At 43.9% G+C, this 14,664-nt stretch overlaps 1 protein-coding gene and 1 non-coding gene across 2 annotated transcripts in view; one reads left to right on the top strand and one right to left on the bottom strand.

The window, feature by feature from the left end:
* The window catches only part of LOC146631427 (receptor-type tyrosine-protein phosphatase gamma-like), a 368,587-nt gene that overhangs the window by 250,563 nt on the left and 103,360 nt on the right, over positions 1-14,664 (bottom strand). The window lies entirely within an intron of this gene.
* On the top strand, positions 2,363-2,435 carry trnar-ccu (transfer RNA arginine (anticodon CCU)). Its single transcript has one exon. It is a non-coding gene; the product is annotated as a tRNA-Arg (tRNA).

The following is a 14,664-nucleotide window of genomic DNA, read 5'->3' as shown; positions in this document are numbered from 1 at the left end:
GGGTGCTCAAACGTGCAGGGAAGTACACACACAGACGCAGACAATGTATGTATGCTAGGACCATCCAAGCCAGGCCTTACAGTGGCCATAAGTTCATTAGCATCCCTTACATCTGCCTCTAATACTCTCAGTGCTTAAGAACATTCACCAGCACACAAACATACACGCACATGTGTGTGTGTGTGTCTGTGCATGAAGCTGATTTGTTGTAGAAGCTGGCATCCTGCAGCCTGCTGGTGACACTCTGGGTGTTTATGTGTGAGACGGGGGGTAAACACAGAGTTATTTGTTGCACAAGCCAAATTTATAACACAATGACACAAAGCAATAACATGATTGCAACACAACTCAAAATACTGATTGCAATCAAATATGCAATTCATTAAAAATGACTCTCCGACGATTTATGGTTAGATTTATGGTTTCAAAGGTCATCCTTAGAAAGACAAAGAAAGACAGAAAGAAAGTCCTTTAACAAACGCATTTATTCAAATCACAATTCAATAATGCAAACACTCACAAAGTCAAAGGAAAAGTCACAAAAACACCACACACTTCGATGAACGTGTAGTTATCAAAACAAATACAATAATAATAATAATAATAATAATAATAATAATAATAATAATACTCTATAAATGCAAAACAAGTGCACCATCCTTCCTCAATGAACATAAAAATTTCGAATACACCACAAATCTGTAAACATCTGTAGATTACAAGTAACTCTATAAAAAGCATGCTCCACTTTCAATCTCGATGCGACTAACCCCTTAAAACTAAGTGCTGCATCATTCCTACCCTGTCGAAGCACTTTATTCTTCCTTGTTTTCCAAATTGCTAACTCAGCCATTCCAAGAAGGAAATTAATTAAGACATGAGTCTTCTTTTTCAAAGCTCTGTACTTAAGACTAAAAACAAAAACAGCCATAGAAAAACGCTCACCAAGGGCTTCAACCCATTCCTGCAATAAACTAAACAGGCTTTTTAACCTCACACAGGACAAAAACAAGTGTTCCAGCGACTCCTGTTTTTCACAAAAAAAAAAAAAAAGCACCCCTTGTAGTCGGGTCAAAGTGAGCTCTGTGTCTGTTCATAGCTATCAATCCATGTATAATCCTACACTGGAGGTCACCAACCTGTTTCTCAACAGGTGGGTTATACAGGACCCTCCATCTGCCCTTCGGGGCAAGGTCTGAATCAAAAATCTGTGTCCACCTTGACTCCCTGACCCCTGCTAGAGAGCACAAGTTCAGCACCTGGACACAACTTTGATACAAGTGCTTCTTCCCACATGAACTGAGAATACCCAACAGTTCAGCAGTCCATTCTCCTCATGCCAGCCATCAAAAGCTGATGCAGCTGAAAGTACTGGAAATACGTACTCATATTCATTATGCCACTGGTCCGCTAGATCGCAGTTTTCAGCAAATACTTTCAGTGACACGGGTAAGGACTCCCAGACCTCTTCCAGGATCCTCTTTAAGATTCTGGTGGACTTAATGTTAGTGAGATCGAATATCCTTCCTATCGATAGTCTTGCGAGGTGACCCAGTTTCAAAATCCCAGCTTGAATGAACTTGGTCCTTATTGTAGGTAATGACAGCAAACAATCCCATACAAAAAAGTCATTGTGAAACAATGGTTCCTCAAAAAGCCACAGGCCAGGTCTAGGTCAGGATCACAGAAAATCATCAGCGTTTTCCAAGCATCCAACACTGAATGATAAAAAGGTGGTAAACCCATCATATCAAGCTCTGCTGTTTTAAGCAAAAACAGATGCTTATCCAGTCCAGGATATCCAGCTTTCTGGAGAAGCAGCCGAGCCAAGAGAAGCCATCAGTAGCTACGTCCATAAAGCATCTTAACTCATTCACTGCCATTGACGTCTATAGCCGTCAATTGCAGTGAATGAGTCAATGGGTTTAACTCATTCACTGCCAATGGCTGGCAGTGAATGAGTTAAGAGTGATTTGTAACCTGAAGGCAGTGGTCATGATAGCCATTATATCCACAAGTCCTTGACCTCCCTCTGACATGGGAAGAAAGAGAACAGATGCAGATAATGAAACTAGATTCAGTGATCCGAATCGTTGGAATTCTCTGGTCTTCATGTGGTTTGTCTCAACAGACAATACAAATGCCACTATATAAAGTGGAGCAATAAGCACAGCGTGTTGGCTGTCCAGAGTTCTGGACAGTCAGTTGCCCAGAGTGTGTACAGAGTGTAATTTATTTTCTCAGCATTTCTCAAATGTTTTTAAATACAGCTTCATCTTTGAACTAAAACTCAGCTTGAAACCATGGCTTTCACTTGAACACCCAAAACAACCTCCAAAGAAAGGAAGACAAGCACTCATCAGCCCTGGTGGCCTAATGGATAAGGCACTGGCCTCCTAAGCCAGGGATTGTGGATTCGAGTCCCATTTAGGGTGCAGTCCAGCAGCGGAAGCATGCTGGGCGCATAACCAAGAGGTCGATAGATCGAAACCATCCTCTGCTATGTTTTTTGGATGGCCAGATTCTCTGAACTGTGTCCAATAACAGATGACAGTCAGGACCTGCTCCCCAAAAACATAGACCATGAACCCTGTAGTACAAGCGCCGAGTGAGTCAGTCGAATACTATAACGGCCCCCGATCACCGAGGGCGACTCCCTATCTGTACGTAGCAAAGCACAGAGGCTTCCAACTCCAGTCCTCGAGAGCTACTTTTCTTTAGCTTTTAGATGCATCCTTGCTGGAACACAGCTGAATCAAATGAATGGCGGGTTATCAGGCCTTTGCCAAACTTGATGCCATGCTGAAAAGGTAATTCAAGCATTTGATTCAGCTGTGTTTGAGCACATCACATGTGCTCCTTCTACTCCCCCTCTTTTAATGGAACTAGATTCAGTGATTAAAATTGTTGGTACTCTCTGGTATTTTTTTTATTTTTTTGTACATCTGTCTATATATTTCTCATAACAAACATAGTATATATATTTTGAGCTCTATTTTGGTTTCCTGTGTTTTATTCACACACTCAGGCTCCATAGTCGAAACTACTTCTGATTGCTCATTTTCTATGAAGCTGCAGTCAGGCGCCTGGTCCTTTACCGGGTTACAATGTGGTTTCACAAGTGTCAACAGACAACATAAATGGCCCCAAATAAAGCCAATGCTGCCCAGACCAGAAAAAATCCACAATGAAACACTGAACATCTTTAACCAGCCTAGCAGGTGGAACCAACACCACAAGCTTGTGCCACAGGGACGAGGCAAACAGATTACTGGCATTCGGAGCCCTACGCCTATATCACAGCTGGGGTAGCAACCATGTCCAATTAGACAACTTTGACTTAACTTCTTCCCATATGCCCTCCCACTTCTTTTTCTGAAATTTTTCATTACCTATAAAAAGTCCCAGTGTCTTAATACCATTCCTTCCTCAGCACAAATTTCCTGGCAGGGTTGGACTGTTCTCTATGCATCATTTACCCACCAATAAGGCCTCGCTTTTGTCCCAGTTAACTTTGGCCAAAGAAGCCTTTTCATACATAGTTAAACTTTCACTCAGTTCATTCACATCATGTTGATTACTAATAAAGATATTAACATCATCAGCATAAGCAGAAACAACTACCGAAGAACTGTGACCCATACCCGGTAGGGTAAGACCTTTTAATTTTGCTCTCAATCTAAATAAAAGAGGTTCAGTTGCTAAACAATACAGCTGACCTGAAATGGGACAACCCTGCCTAATGAACTGATACAGGGTTACTCAACCCACCTGCCACCTTCACTACACAACTAGCATAGGCATAAAGTAATTTCACCCAAGAAAGAAAAACATTTCCCACACCAAATGCTTGCAAGGTTGAAAAAAGAAAAGTATGATCTACAAGATCAAAAACCTTCTCCTGATCAATAGAGATAATCCCCACGTTTAGGTCATACTGTATGTCTCACAGACAGCAAAAACATCTCTCATAAGAAATAAGTTGTCTAACATAGATCTGTCTGGAACACAGTATGACTGATCCACTGGAAATGGGGAGGTCAATAAAATTTTTCAGTCTATTGGATAACACCTTTGAAAGAATGTTATAGTCTGTACATAAAAGAGTCACTGGTCTCCAGATTTTGTAACAAGGCAAGGTCCCCCTTTATAGGCAGCAGAGAGAGTACGCCCTGCTGGAAGTGTACCCCTAACAAAGGAATCATTAAATACATCCAGAAGATCGTTCCCCAATTCATTCCAGAAATGTTTAAAAACCATCTATTCCTGGAGATCTCCCAGATGCCATCTGTGTAACCGCCAGTGTAAGCTCCTCCAATGTCAAGTCCGTGTTTAGTTTCCTGATCCTCTGAAGTAAGTTGAGGAAGCCCTTGAAGAAGTTCTGCTACCACTGCTTCATAACAGGTATCTTTCGAAAAGAGATTATCATAAAACTCCATTGCAAGTCTTCTCATCTCAGCTGGATCTGTTGTAACTTGGTCGTTTGGCAGACGAAGGCAGACCATCTGCCTCTCCCGTGCGACTTGACTTCTCCAAATTAAAAAAGAATGTTGTTGGTGCATCCATGTCCCTAAGCTTTGTAAACCGAGCACAAATTAGAGCCCCTTTAACCCTCTCCTGAAGAAGAATACGTAACTCCATCCTTTTCTGATACAATAAATCCTGCTGATTATTCTGACTAACAGAAACACACTCCAAGTCTGTTATTTCCTGTTCCAGTTGCCAAATCACCCTCCTAATGTTGTCAGTGGATTTACACTGTATAAGTATATTGCTGGCAGAAACTCCTGATTTTAGCTTTCCCTACCTCCCACCACCAAATCAGAGATTGAAACTCATGCTTCTTTGATCTCCAGAAAGCCCAAAACAATTTAAAATTTTCACAAAAATTAAACAGTTTAGTGTTAAAATGCCAAAAAGATATCTGTGTCCCTGTAAAAGTAAGAACCAAATCCATTAAAATCATGTGGTGATCTGTAAACCCACAATTCACGACATGAGTGCTACAAGATCTGGAACTGGACCTTGATTCCCCGCCTCTGAACCCGCCCTGAACACACACCTGTGGCTCATTCACACTGATCCTGGCAGACTACTTAAGATGGCAAGAGAGGCTGCTTCCTCGCTGGATTGTCACATTACCTAGCGTCAGCCTAGCCTTTGGAAGTATTCCTTGTGATCACCTAGAGTTTCCTCCTAACATTGTTTTTCTCTGTGTACAGGACTTCTAGATTCCCTGCCCATCTTCCCTGCCGTCTGGATTTCTGTGGATGTGTGTGAGTGAGCGTGAGCATTTTGGAGTGGACATTCAGAGTGAGTTGTGGATTAAGTTGAAGATGTACCCCGCCTTGGACCTTCCCCTCGGACCCACTCCACCCCCTGGAGCCCCGTGTTATCTGTCTCAACTGTATATATGTAGATATTCTCACTTGGCGCCACACTGTAAATAAACCCTCACCTTCTCTCTAAACTTCAGTCCTGCGAGTGAGTCCTCTGCCTAATAATCTGTGACAGTTTGATTTATATTCAAAGAGGCCACCTTTAGATTTTCCATATTCAGAGAAGGTAGAAAAGCAGCGAAGAAGAAAAAGTATATAAGAAACACAGAGTGATGGCTGACCATCTTGCGATTAATAAAGATTTTACTTTTTCCTCAAATGAGTTTTACCCGCTCTTTTCCCCTGTCTTAAATTAGTAACATGGTTACTTAAACGATATCACTTCTTCTCGTCCAGGAGATCCACACCAACAACTTTCTGTATTGTCGTCACAAACTGAATAAACTTGTCAACGTCAGGAAAATAGTCCGTTACCTTCTCTCGTGCTCTCGGCGAAGGCAGTCGCACTTTTCTCCTCTCCTCCTCTCCCTTAGCTTCCCTGCTTAGCCTCTTATGTCCTTGTCTAGTCTTGTGTTTTTTGTATTACTTTTCCCTGGAACACTCTCACAGTCTGTTCTCTAAAACCTAAAAGAGGAATTATGGATTTGATCAACTGGTCCCTAAATGCAATTGACACCCTTTTCTCAACGAGAAGTCTGGGCTCAGGTGAGCCTGACTGCTGAAGATATCTACCTATTCAGAACCATGATAACAGGGTTATTGCTGATTGAGGCTGGCTTGGCCCTGGCTTATCGGAGAATTAAGAAAGCAGAACCGGCTGTTCAAACCCCCACAAGGCTGCCTGCTGGGATTGAAACAATGGGACGAGGCGTGAGTTTCTCAAAAGGGGCTCATTGAGTGCAGCACGGATAAGATCTTGGAGAAGCTTACGGCTGCCGTGAATACTCAGAACAAGACCTCTGAGTGCAAACTCGATCACATCTTGGAGAAGCTCACTGCGCTCGTGAGTTCTCAGAATCGGCTCTTTGAGCACAAGAATGACAACATCACGGAACGTAAGTTTGGATAACATCATGGAGAAGCTCATGGCTCTTGTTAAGGTTCACATAATTGAGGAAGGAGAGTACAAACAACCAGGTCCAGAAGATCTTGGTCAAACAACTGATTTTAATGAATACACGCATGGGAAGACCATTCTGTATGCAGACCGGAATTGATCTTCGACTTAATCAAAGCATACACAGATTTTTATACCATCAGGGTTTGAATTAATGACGCCCCTTCATACGTCACAGACAGAATATATACATATGTCAAATCAAAACCACAATGACTTTTAACACAGTTTAAAGGAACGTTGTCTTCTATCTTCATGGCCGGTACATCCTGTCACTGCTGGATGCTCTCTTGTCATCTTGACACCTCAGCAGCAGTTCTGCGACAAACTGCTCTTTTGCAACCCCAAGCAAAACATGATTAAACTTCCACCTATAAATGATTCTCTCTAACTGAGTGTGTGTGTGTGTGTGTGTGTGTGTGTGTGTGTGTGTGTGTGTGTGTGTGTGTGTGTGTGTGTGTGTGTGTGTCGTCCTCAAATGCTCTCTCATCTCACCCGTTGCACTTCTGACCTTTTACCAGACCAGAGGCTCATCCTTATGTGTAATAACCTAACTGAAACTATATGTACTATGTTGAATAAATGTTTTAATCAAGAACCTCTACTAAGAGCTTAGTAAAAGAATATAAAAGTATAACAGACAATTTGAATAAGCTAGTAATTCAAATAGCCTCGTCTAACCTGCTCCTCAGAATAACTTAGACTCTGCTTTCACTTCTGCAAACTCTCTGGAACTTCCTGTCAACTGCAACTTAGTCTTTCTGAAAGACACACACACTGTTTAAACCTCTGAATGCAATATCAATGCTGCAGATTATATTAGTAATGCAATGGTAATGATGATGATTATTTACCAATAGCAGTAAAATAATTTCCCTGCTCCACACTCTCCAACGGGAGATTGAGAGACCAGTGTTGGACTGTTGGAACAGCTTTGAAATTCATATGAGTTGTTTGCGCTAAAGTAAAAACCACCATCACTTCTTGCGGAGACCCCTTCGGCGCCAGCTGCGGTCTCAAGGCTGGAGCTGAACAACAACACCCTGATAATGACTGTGTTTAGACTGTTCTTCCCATTCTATGCAAGGCCACCTGGGTTGGCTGGAAGACTGTTTACTTAGCCTGGCAGGGAGGAGGACACTGTCTCAGCTGAACTCTGGACACACACACACACGCACACAGACATATATACACATGCAGATGTACACTCATCCCCCCTCCCCCTCCAAATGCTCTCGACGCTTATTCCCCTCTGATACTGACAGTGGATCAAGGAGGGGACACATCCGGACCAGCGCAGGTCCGGATGTGTCTACATTGGCTGTCTCTCACCCTTTACCCACCCCTGTTGCTTGTCATGTGTTTCTTTGGTGTATTAAGAGTTTTTTCATGTGCTGAGGTGCTTTTTTCTGTTTTTAAACTGATCTCCCTGTTGGAGCTCAGTCTGGGGGGAGTTATTTTTTTCTCCTTATCTTTCCTCATGTTGTGCTTTTTCCATGTTATACCCCTCTGACCGGAAGGGTAAGATGGCGCTGGTACGGCTGGCAGCCTTAACCCAATTTCCCTTGGGATGAATAAAGTATGATCAATCAATCAATCAATCAATCAAACTGATCTCCCATAACTGTCATCCAAGAATGAGTTAATTTCTTCTAAAGAGTACAAATTTTCAGTTTGGGAAACACTTTCTGCAACAGAGAAACAATCAGAATCCGATTCATAATCGCACTCCATGTTTGCCACACTGTCACCATGGCAACCAACCTGCATCGTAGATTCTCCCTCTACCTTTCTCCCCAATCCAACCTGTTCAGTTTCTTCCACAGTCTCACAATCATCTTGTGAGTTTTCCTGACTCATTTGGGACCCCATTATAGCCACTGAAACTAGCCCGCCTTTGCTGTCAGTACTCTTGCTGACAGGGACTAGAAAGAGAGAGCAGATTTCTCCTGTTTTGGCTTCCCTTCATTGGCTTCCTGTTAAATCCAAAATTGAATTCAAAATCCTGCTCCTTACATACAAGGTCTTAAATAATCAGGCCCCATCTTATCTCAATGACCTTGTAGTACCATATCACCCTATTAGAGCACTTCGCTCTCACACTGCAGGCCTACTTGTTGTTCCTAGAGTATTTAAAAGTAGAATGGGAGGCAGAGCCTTCAGTTTTCAGGCCCCTCTTCTGTGGAACCAGCTTCCAGTTTGGATTCGGGAGACAGACACTATCTCTACTTTTAAGATTAGGCTTCAAACTTTCCTTTTTGCTAAAGCATATAGTTAGGGCTGGACCAGGTGACCCTGAATCCTCCCTTAGTTATGCTGCAATAGACATAGGCTGCCGGGGGATTCCCATGATGCATTGAGTTTTTCCTTTCCAGTCACCTTTCTCACTCACTATGTATTAATAGACCTCTCTGCATTGAATCATATCTGTTATTAACCTCTGTCTCTCTTCCACAGCATGTCTTTTATCCTGTCTTCCTTCTCTCACCCCAACCAATCACAGCAGATGGCCCCGCCCCTCCCTGAGCCTGGTTCTGCTGGAGGTTTCTTCCTGTTAAAAGGGAGTTTTTCTTTCCCACTGTTGCCAAAGTGCTTGCTCATAGGGGGTCATATGATTGTTGGGTTTTTCTATGTATCTATGAAGCGCCTTGAGGCGACTTATGTTGTGATTTGGCGCTATATAAATAAAATTGAATTGAATTGAATTGAATTGAATTGCCACTAGGCTGAGGCAAACCCTCCAACTCAGAGCTACAAGTGCCAGCTGACGTCTGTTGCACCTCCAACCCCGGCCCTCAACTCCACTTTCTTCACAACAGACTCACCGACAGACTCACTGGCACCCACCACCAAAAACCAACATTCACAGACTCGTCATTTTACCTCTCACCTGGCAAAGCAAGAAGGTCAGAACACACAGATTAAAAAAACATTCAAACAAATTCCCCACTTGCCCATGCAGGAAGCCTGTGGGTTTGAGTTTCCTGCAATCTTTCCTGTATCTTTTCTCTTCTGGAGAGAGGTCTTGGATCTTGTTTTTTGTTGCTTCATCCTTCACATCTTCTCGAGTTCCTCCCTCAGCCCTTGGTACTTCTCAAGCTTCTCATGTTACTTTTTTGTGAAGACGGTCACTATGGCTGTCTTCCTCTGCTTGTCCACCACTACTACACAGGATCTTAGCTCGGTTACTCCTAACCAACCTAGGGGCTGTGTACAATTTTGATCTTGAGACTTCTAGGTCACAGTCAGATGTTCAGAACAGGCTCTGTGGATCTTGTGCTTAGAGCTTTTTCCTGTGCTGCGATGATTAGTGCCTCTGTGGTGGGATTTCTGCATGTCACACACTTCTTCCAACTGCTGGTATGACATACCATGCAGAGACCTGTTCTTCTTCTTCCTCTTTTTTCTTGGGTTTCTGCTTTAAGCACGCGGTCAGCTGTGGCCATCTTCCTGATGTAGTCATGGATGTTTATTGTCTCATCCTGGACAGTGGTTCTGACACTCACCAGTCCTTGGCCTCCTTCCTTCAGCTTAGCATACAGCCTCAGGGTGCTGGATTTGGGGAGAAACCCTCCATGCATGGTAAGGAGCTTCCTTGTCTTGATGTTGGTGGCTTCTATCTCTTCCTTTGGCCAACTTATTATCCCAGCAGGGTACCTGATCACCGGCATGGCATAGGTGTTGATCACCCTGATCTTGCTTTTCCCATTTAGCTGACTCCTCAGGACTTGCCTTTCCTTCTGCAGGTATTTAATGGTTGTGGCTTTCCTAACGACCTCTTCATGGTTCCCATTTGCCTATGGTTAAATGCCTGCTTTAATTAGGCAAAAATTACTGTGCAGTCACTCAGTAGTAGAGCAGGGCGATATGGCCAAAAATATTTATCACGATATATATTTAAAAATTTGCGATAACGATATAACTGACGATATAATTGATGCGAGACAAAATACAACTCCACAACATTACTAGCGCAAAAAGACAACCTTCCATTTATTTTCACTAAAACAAGAAGCTGGTTTTTATGTACATTAAATCTTTATAAAAATGTAACAGTGCAAATGCAAATTCCTTGCTGAAAGTTTAACCAAAAGGCATTTCCAGTGGAAATGGGCTGACATATCCTGAGCATAACCATGTATAATATCCACTGAAGTTAAAAAGAGGTGCTTTACAACATTAAACTGCAGTGTGCAGTACGTATTTTTCGGACCATAAGGTGCACAGGATTATAAGGCACATTAAGCGAAACAAAGCAGTCAGATAAATCAAACTTTATTAAACTCATTCTTCTTGCATCCTCCACTTCTGTACCATTGATTCATTAATGTTGAATTCTCTAGCAGCTGCTCTATTCCCATGTTGTTGCAGTATATTAATGACTAACCTCGTATTGTGGATGGATTATCTCAGTTGTTCTGACTGAAGTTTGGTCCGTTTACAGCATCCTGCCATGCGATTGCATTTGTCTCTAACCATGAAGAACCTTCACGTTAACTTTTATAAGTGGAAACGTGTTAGTGTTCGTCCTCCAGCTTCACTGTTTATGTTATGCTAACATAGCTGTGTCGCTAGCGATCACGTAGCACATAATTATATACCAGCTAGCCCAACTTCAGTAACCCTACAAACGTCACTGCTGTTTAGTTTCCTGTCTTCATTTATGTTGGAAGTGATAGCAGAGCTGTACGTTTGAATTTTCTCAGAAATCTCTCAGTCAGAACATGCAATATCATGTTTAGGTAACTAGCGAAACTAGCGAGCTAACTTCCGCTAGCTTCCTGCTAACTTCTAACTCCTTAAATGTAATAAATTTTGTTTTCATGGATGCCTGGAAGTTAAACTTCATAGTTACACCTGGTAAAGCAGCAATGCTGATCGTTTTATTAAAGATGAAAGAATTTAGACAGTTTTTAACTCTCAGTGATGCTGCAGTGTTCGTTTGAACTCAGGGATACGGAGTTTAGGACCCAGATTACTCCCAGATTTAAGAGCATCTTAGTGTAACCCGTGTAATTGTTACGCCTGCTGTTCTGCGTTGTGTTTTGGTGTTGAAGCAAGAGGCAGGAGACAGTGTCGAATCTTTGGCTCTTTACTGCACATCTGCAACACAGAGACACATGTTCGATCCGTGCATGTCACGCGACTGCCCGTAACCCTCTCCTCCGGCCATGCTGAAAGGAGCTGTGATTAATGTACATTAATGTAACGAACCAAATACAACAAATTATTTCAAACCATTGACTTAAACTCTCAAAAAACAAAAAGCACAAAATAAACAATATGTCACTAAAAAACATCAAAACAACTTATAAGAACAATAAATGAAAGACTGCATCTCCAAAACATAAAAACATCTCCATACCTGCAACACAGAGACACATGTTCGATCCGTGCATGTCACGCGACTGCCCGTAACCCTCTCCTGACGAAGAAAAAAAAGGTGCATGCTGTTACACAAAAGGAGAGACTGACGCGAGTAAACTCTCAAGCCGCTAGCGATACGGACTAGCTTAGCATGCTAGCATATTAGCCGAGTTCTCGGCTATAACTCATTATAATTGTGTATTAATGAACTCGTCCTCCACAAAACTTATCCCAAATGAGTCTCTTAACGATAAACAAAAACGCGGCGGTACGGCCGTATTCACACTGAAGCTTGGGATCCGAACAAACTTTGATTAACAGAGAGCAACGTGGCAGTGACTTACCTCCGGCCATGCTGAAAGGAGCTGTGACCGGGGCACACATGCACGCGCCTACGTCACCACGCAGCGCACACACGCACATGAACGCACACAGACCGAACACACAGATAGGAGAGTGAGATGCAAAAAAATGACATATTTATTCCAAAAAAGAAAGTATTTTGGGTGAAATTCACAAGTGTTTAACACATATGTTACATTCACCCCCCCTGAATTTCACCAAAATCACTACACATCTGAATGGTACTGCAGTACCAAGAGGCACAACGACGCTGAACTACCATCACCTCCGGAACAGGTAACCCAAGGATCTTATCCCATAGTTCAGTTAAAAACTATCCATAAATGGATTAAAAGAAGTTGGATAGGTTGATCAGGCCTCCAACCCTTTCAGAACACAAAGGTGCAGCCTACACCTCATCAAACGTGGTCCCATAAAAACGCCCAGGGTGGGTGTCATGATGCCTCAAGCAAGTACAACACATTCATAATACGCAATGGGATGACCCAAAAAAACAGTCTATGTCAGAGGCCGAGCCTCCCGTGGCGGTAACAGGCCCCATGTAATAGGCTTCTGGACCATGTTTTCTATCAGCCTGTTGACTGACTTTACCACCCGACCTGCTCTGGTAACCACTCTGCTTCGAACATTGGCATGGTCAGAGTCATGTCTTGGCAAGTTGGATGGCTGCTCAGTATACGGCTGACCAGAGGTCTGATTGATGTCTGAACCAGAAACAGGAACAGTCTGTGGAACAACAGCGTCCCCATGACAGGCACCTGGAACAGAATCTGTGCCAGACTGTGTCGAATCAGAGGTAGCGGAACAGTCAACCGGAGTAGGAAGAGCAAAGTGCTGGGCCTGACCAGCAGGGCTTGCTGGAATGTCCGTTGTGCAAGTCTGAGAATCAGGTGGGGCATTGTCCACATCCGCACCATCACATGAACCATGCTGACGATCCGTGGACTGTGAGGCATGCTCTCCTGCCGCGGAATCCACATCCACTCCATGGCTCAAATCCGAAAGGACCCACAAAGAAGTCCTTGCTGCGGTAGACTCTGTCCCTAGACTGCCAGGGTCCTCCAGATCCCCATCAGCACTGAGATCCCCCTCACTGGAGAAAACGTCTAAGGACTGACTTCCCAACGAATCCTGGACAGGAAGGAAACTCACGTCCAACAGAAGGTTCCTGTGTACAACCTTACTCTGGCCTGAAGAGTCACTGATCCTGTAAATGTGGGTCCTGGGGTGCCTCTCCACAACAGTGTAAACCTGAGGCTCCCACTTGTCTGCAAGTTTCTTCCTGCCCCGCTCGCCTTTATTGGCAAGCAGGACGCGATCCCCAACGTTCAGAGACACACCTTTGATTTTCTTATTGTATTGACGAGCCTGATGCTCCTGCTCATTGCTGGTGTGCTCCTGGGCGATCCTGGCCGCCTCAGACAAGTACGACAGAAGAAGCTTGGAGTAGCCGTTAAAGTCCACCACAATGGGATCATGCAAAACAGACTTGAACATAACGTCGACCGGTAGTCGTGGGACACGGCCGAACATCAAATAGAATGGGGCATATCCAGTAGTCTCGTGAACAGTTGCATTATAAGCAAAGGTCAATGTCTGAATCTGCTGCGGCCATTCCTGTTTGGCTCTGAGAGGGAGAGCTCGCAGCATGTTGCCAAGTGTGCGGTTGAACCGCTCCGTGCCCCCATTCCCCATAGGGTGATAAGCTGTAGTGTGAGACTTGGCAACGCCCGAAATCTGCAGAAGCTCAGAAAATAGTTCACTCTCAAAGCTGGGACCTTGGTCTGAGTGAATACGCTCAGGGAAACCATATACACAAAAAACACAGTCCCACAACTTTCTGGCAACCTGCTTGGCAGTCTGATTCCTGCACGGGAAAGCAAAGGCCATTTTCGTGAAGTGGTCAGTTGCCACAAGCACATCAACAGAGCGCTTCTTTTTGTCCTCTGCTGACCAAAAGTCAATGCAGATGAGCTCCATGGGAACAGAGGTCTTAATGCTCTCTAATGGGGCTCGTGCTGCAGGCTCTGGAGTCTTGGCAAGTATGCACCTTCCACAGCACCGAACATGCTCCTTCACATCCCTCTCCATATTGGGCCAGAAAAAACGTTGCCTTGCTAGGTGGAGGGTGCGAACTTGACCCTGGTGCCCTGCCAAATCATGGACACCTTTCAAGGCCTGCACCCGTAAATTCACTGGCAACACCAACTGGAGTCTCTTTGTTTTGCTCACCGGGTCTCTCGTCTCCCTGTAGAGAATGCCATCTCGAACCTTGAGCCTCTCCCAGTGCTTCAATAGGGCCAGTGCCCTGGAATCCATATCATGTCTCTCACGCCTGGAAGGGCGCCTCCTGCGGGCTACAAGCGGCAGGACAGCGGAGATGATGGGATCCTGAAGTTGGTGGTCCTCCAGCTCATATAAGGTAAGTGATGGCAGTACATCATTGCCAACTGGCTGCAACTGCTGAACAAGGTGGAG

The sequence above is a fragment of the Diplotaxodon limnothrissa genome, linkage group LG5 (assembly GCF_057381915.1).
Source record: "Diplotaxodon limnothrissa isolate DT_005_m linkage group LG5, D_limnothrissa_male_GT1.1, whole genome shotgun sequence".
Taxonomy (NCBI): domain Eukaryota; kingdom Metazoa; phylum Chordata; class Actinopteri; order Cichliformes; family Cichlidae; genus Diplotaxodon; species Diplotaxodon limnothrissa.
This window is presented reverse-complemented; position numbering and strand designations above follow the sequence as displayed.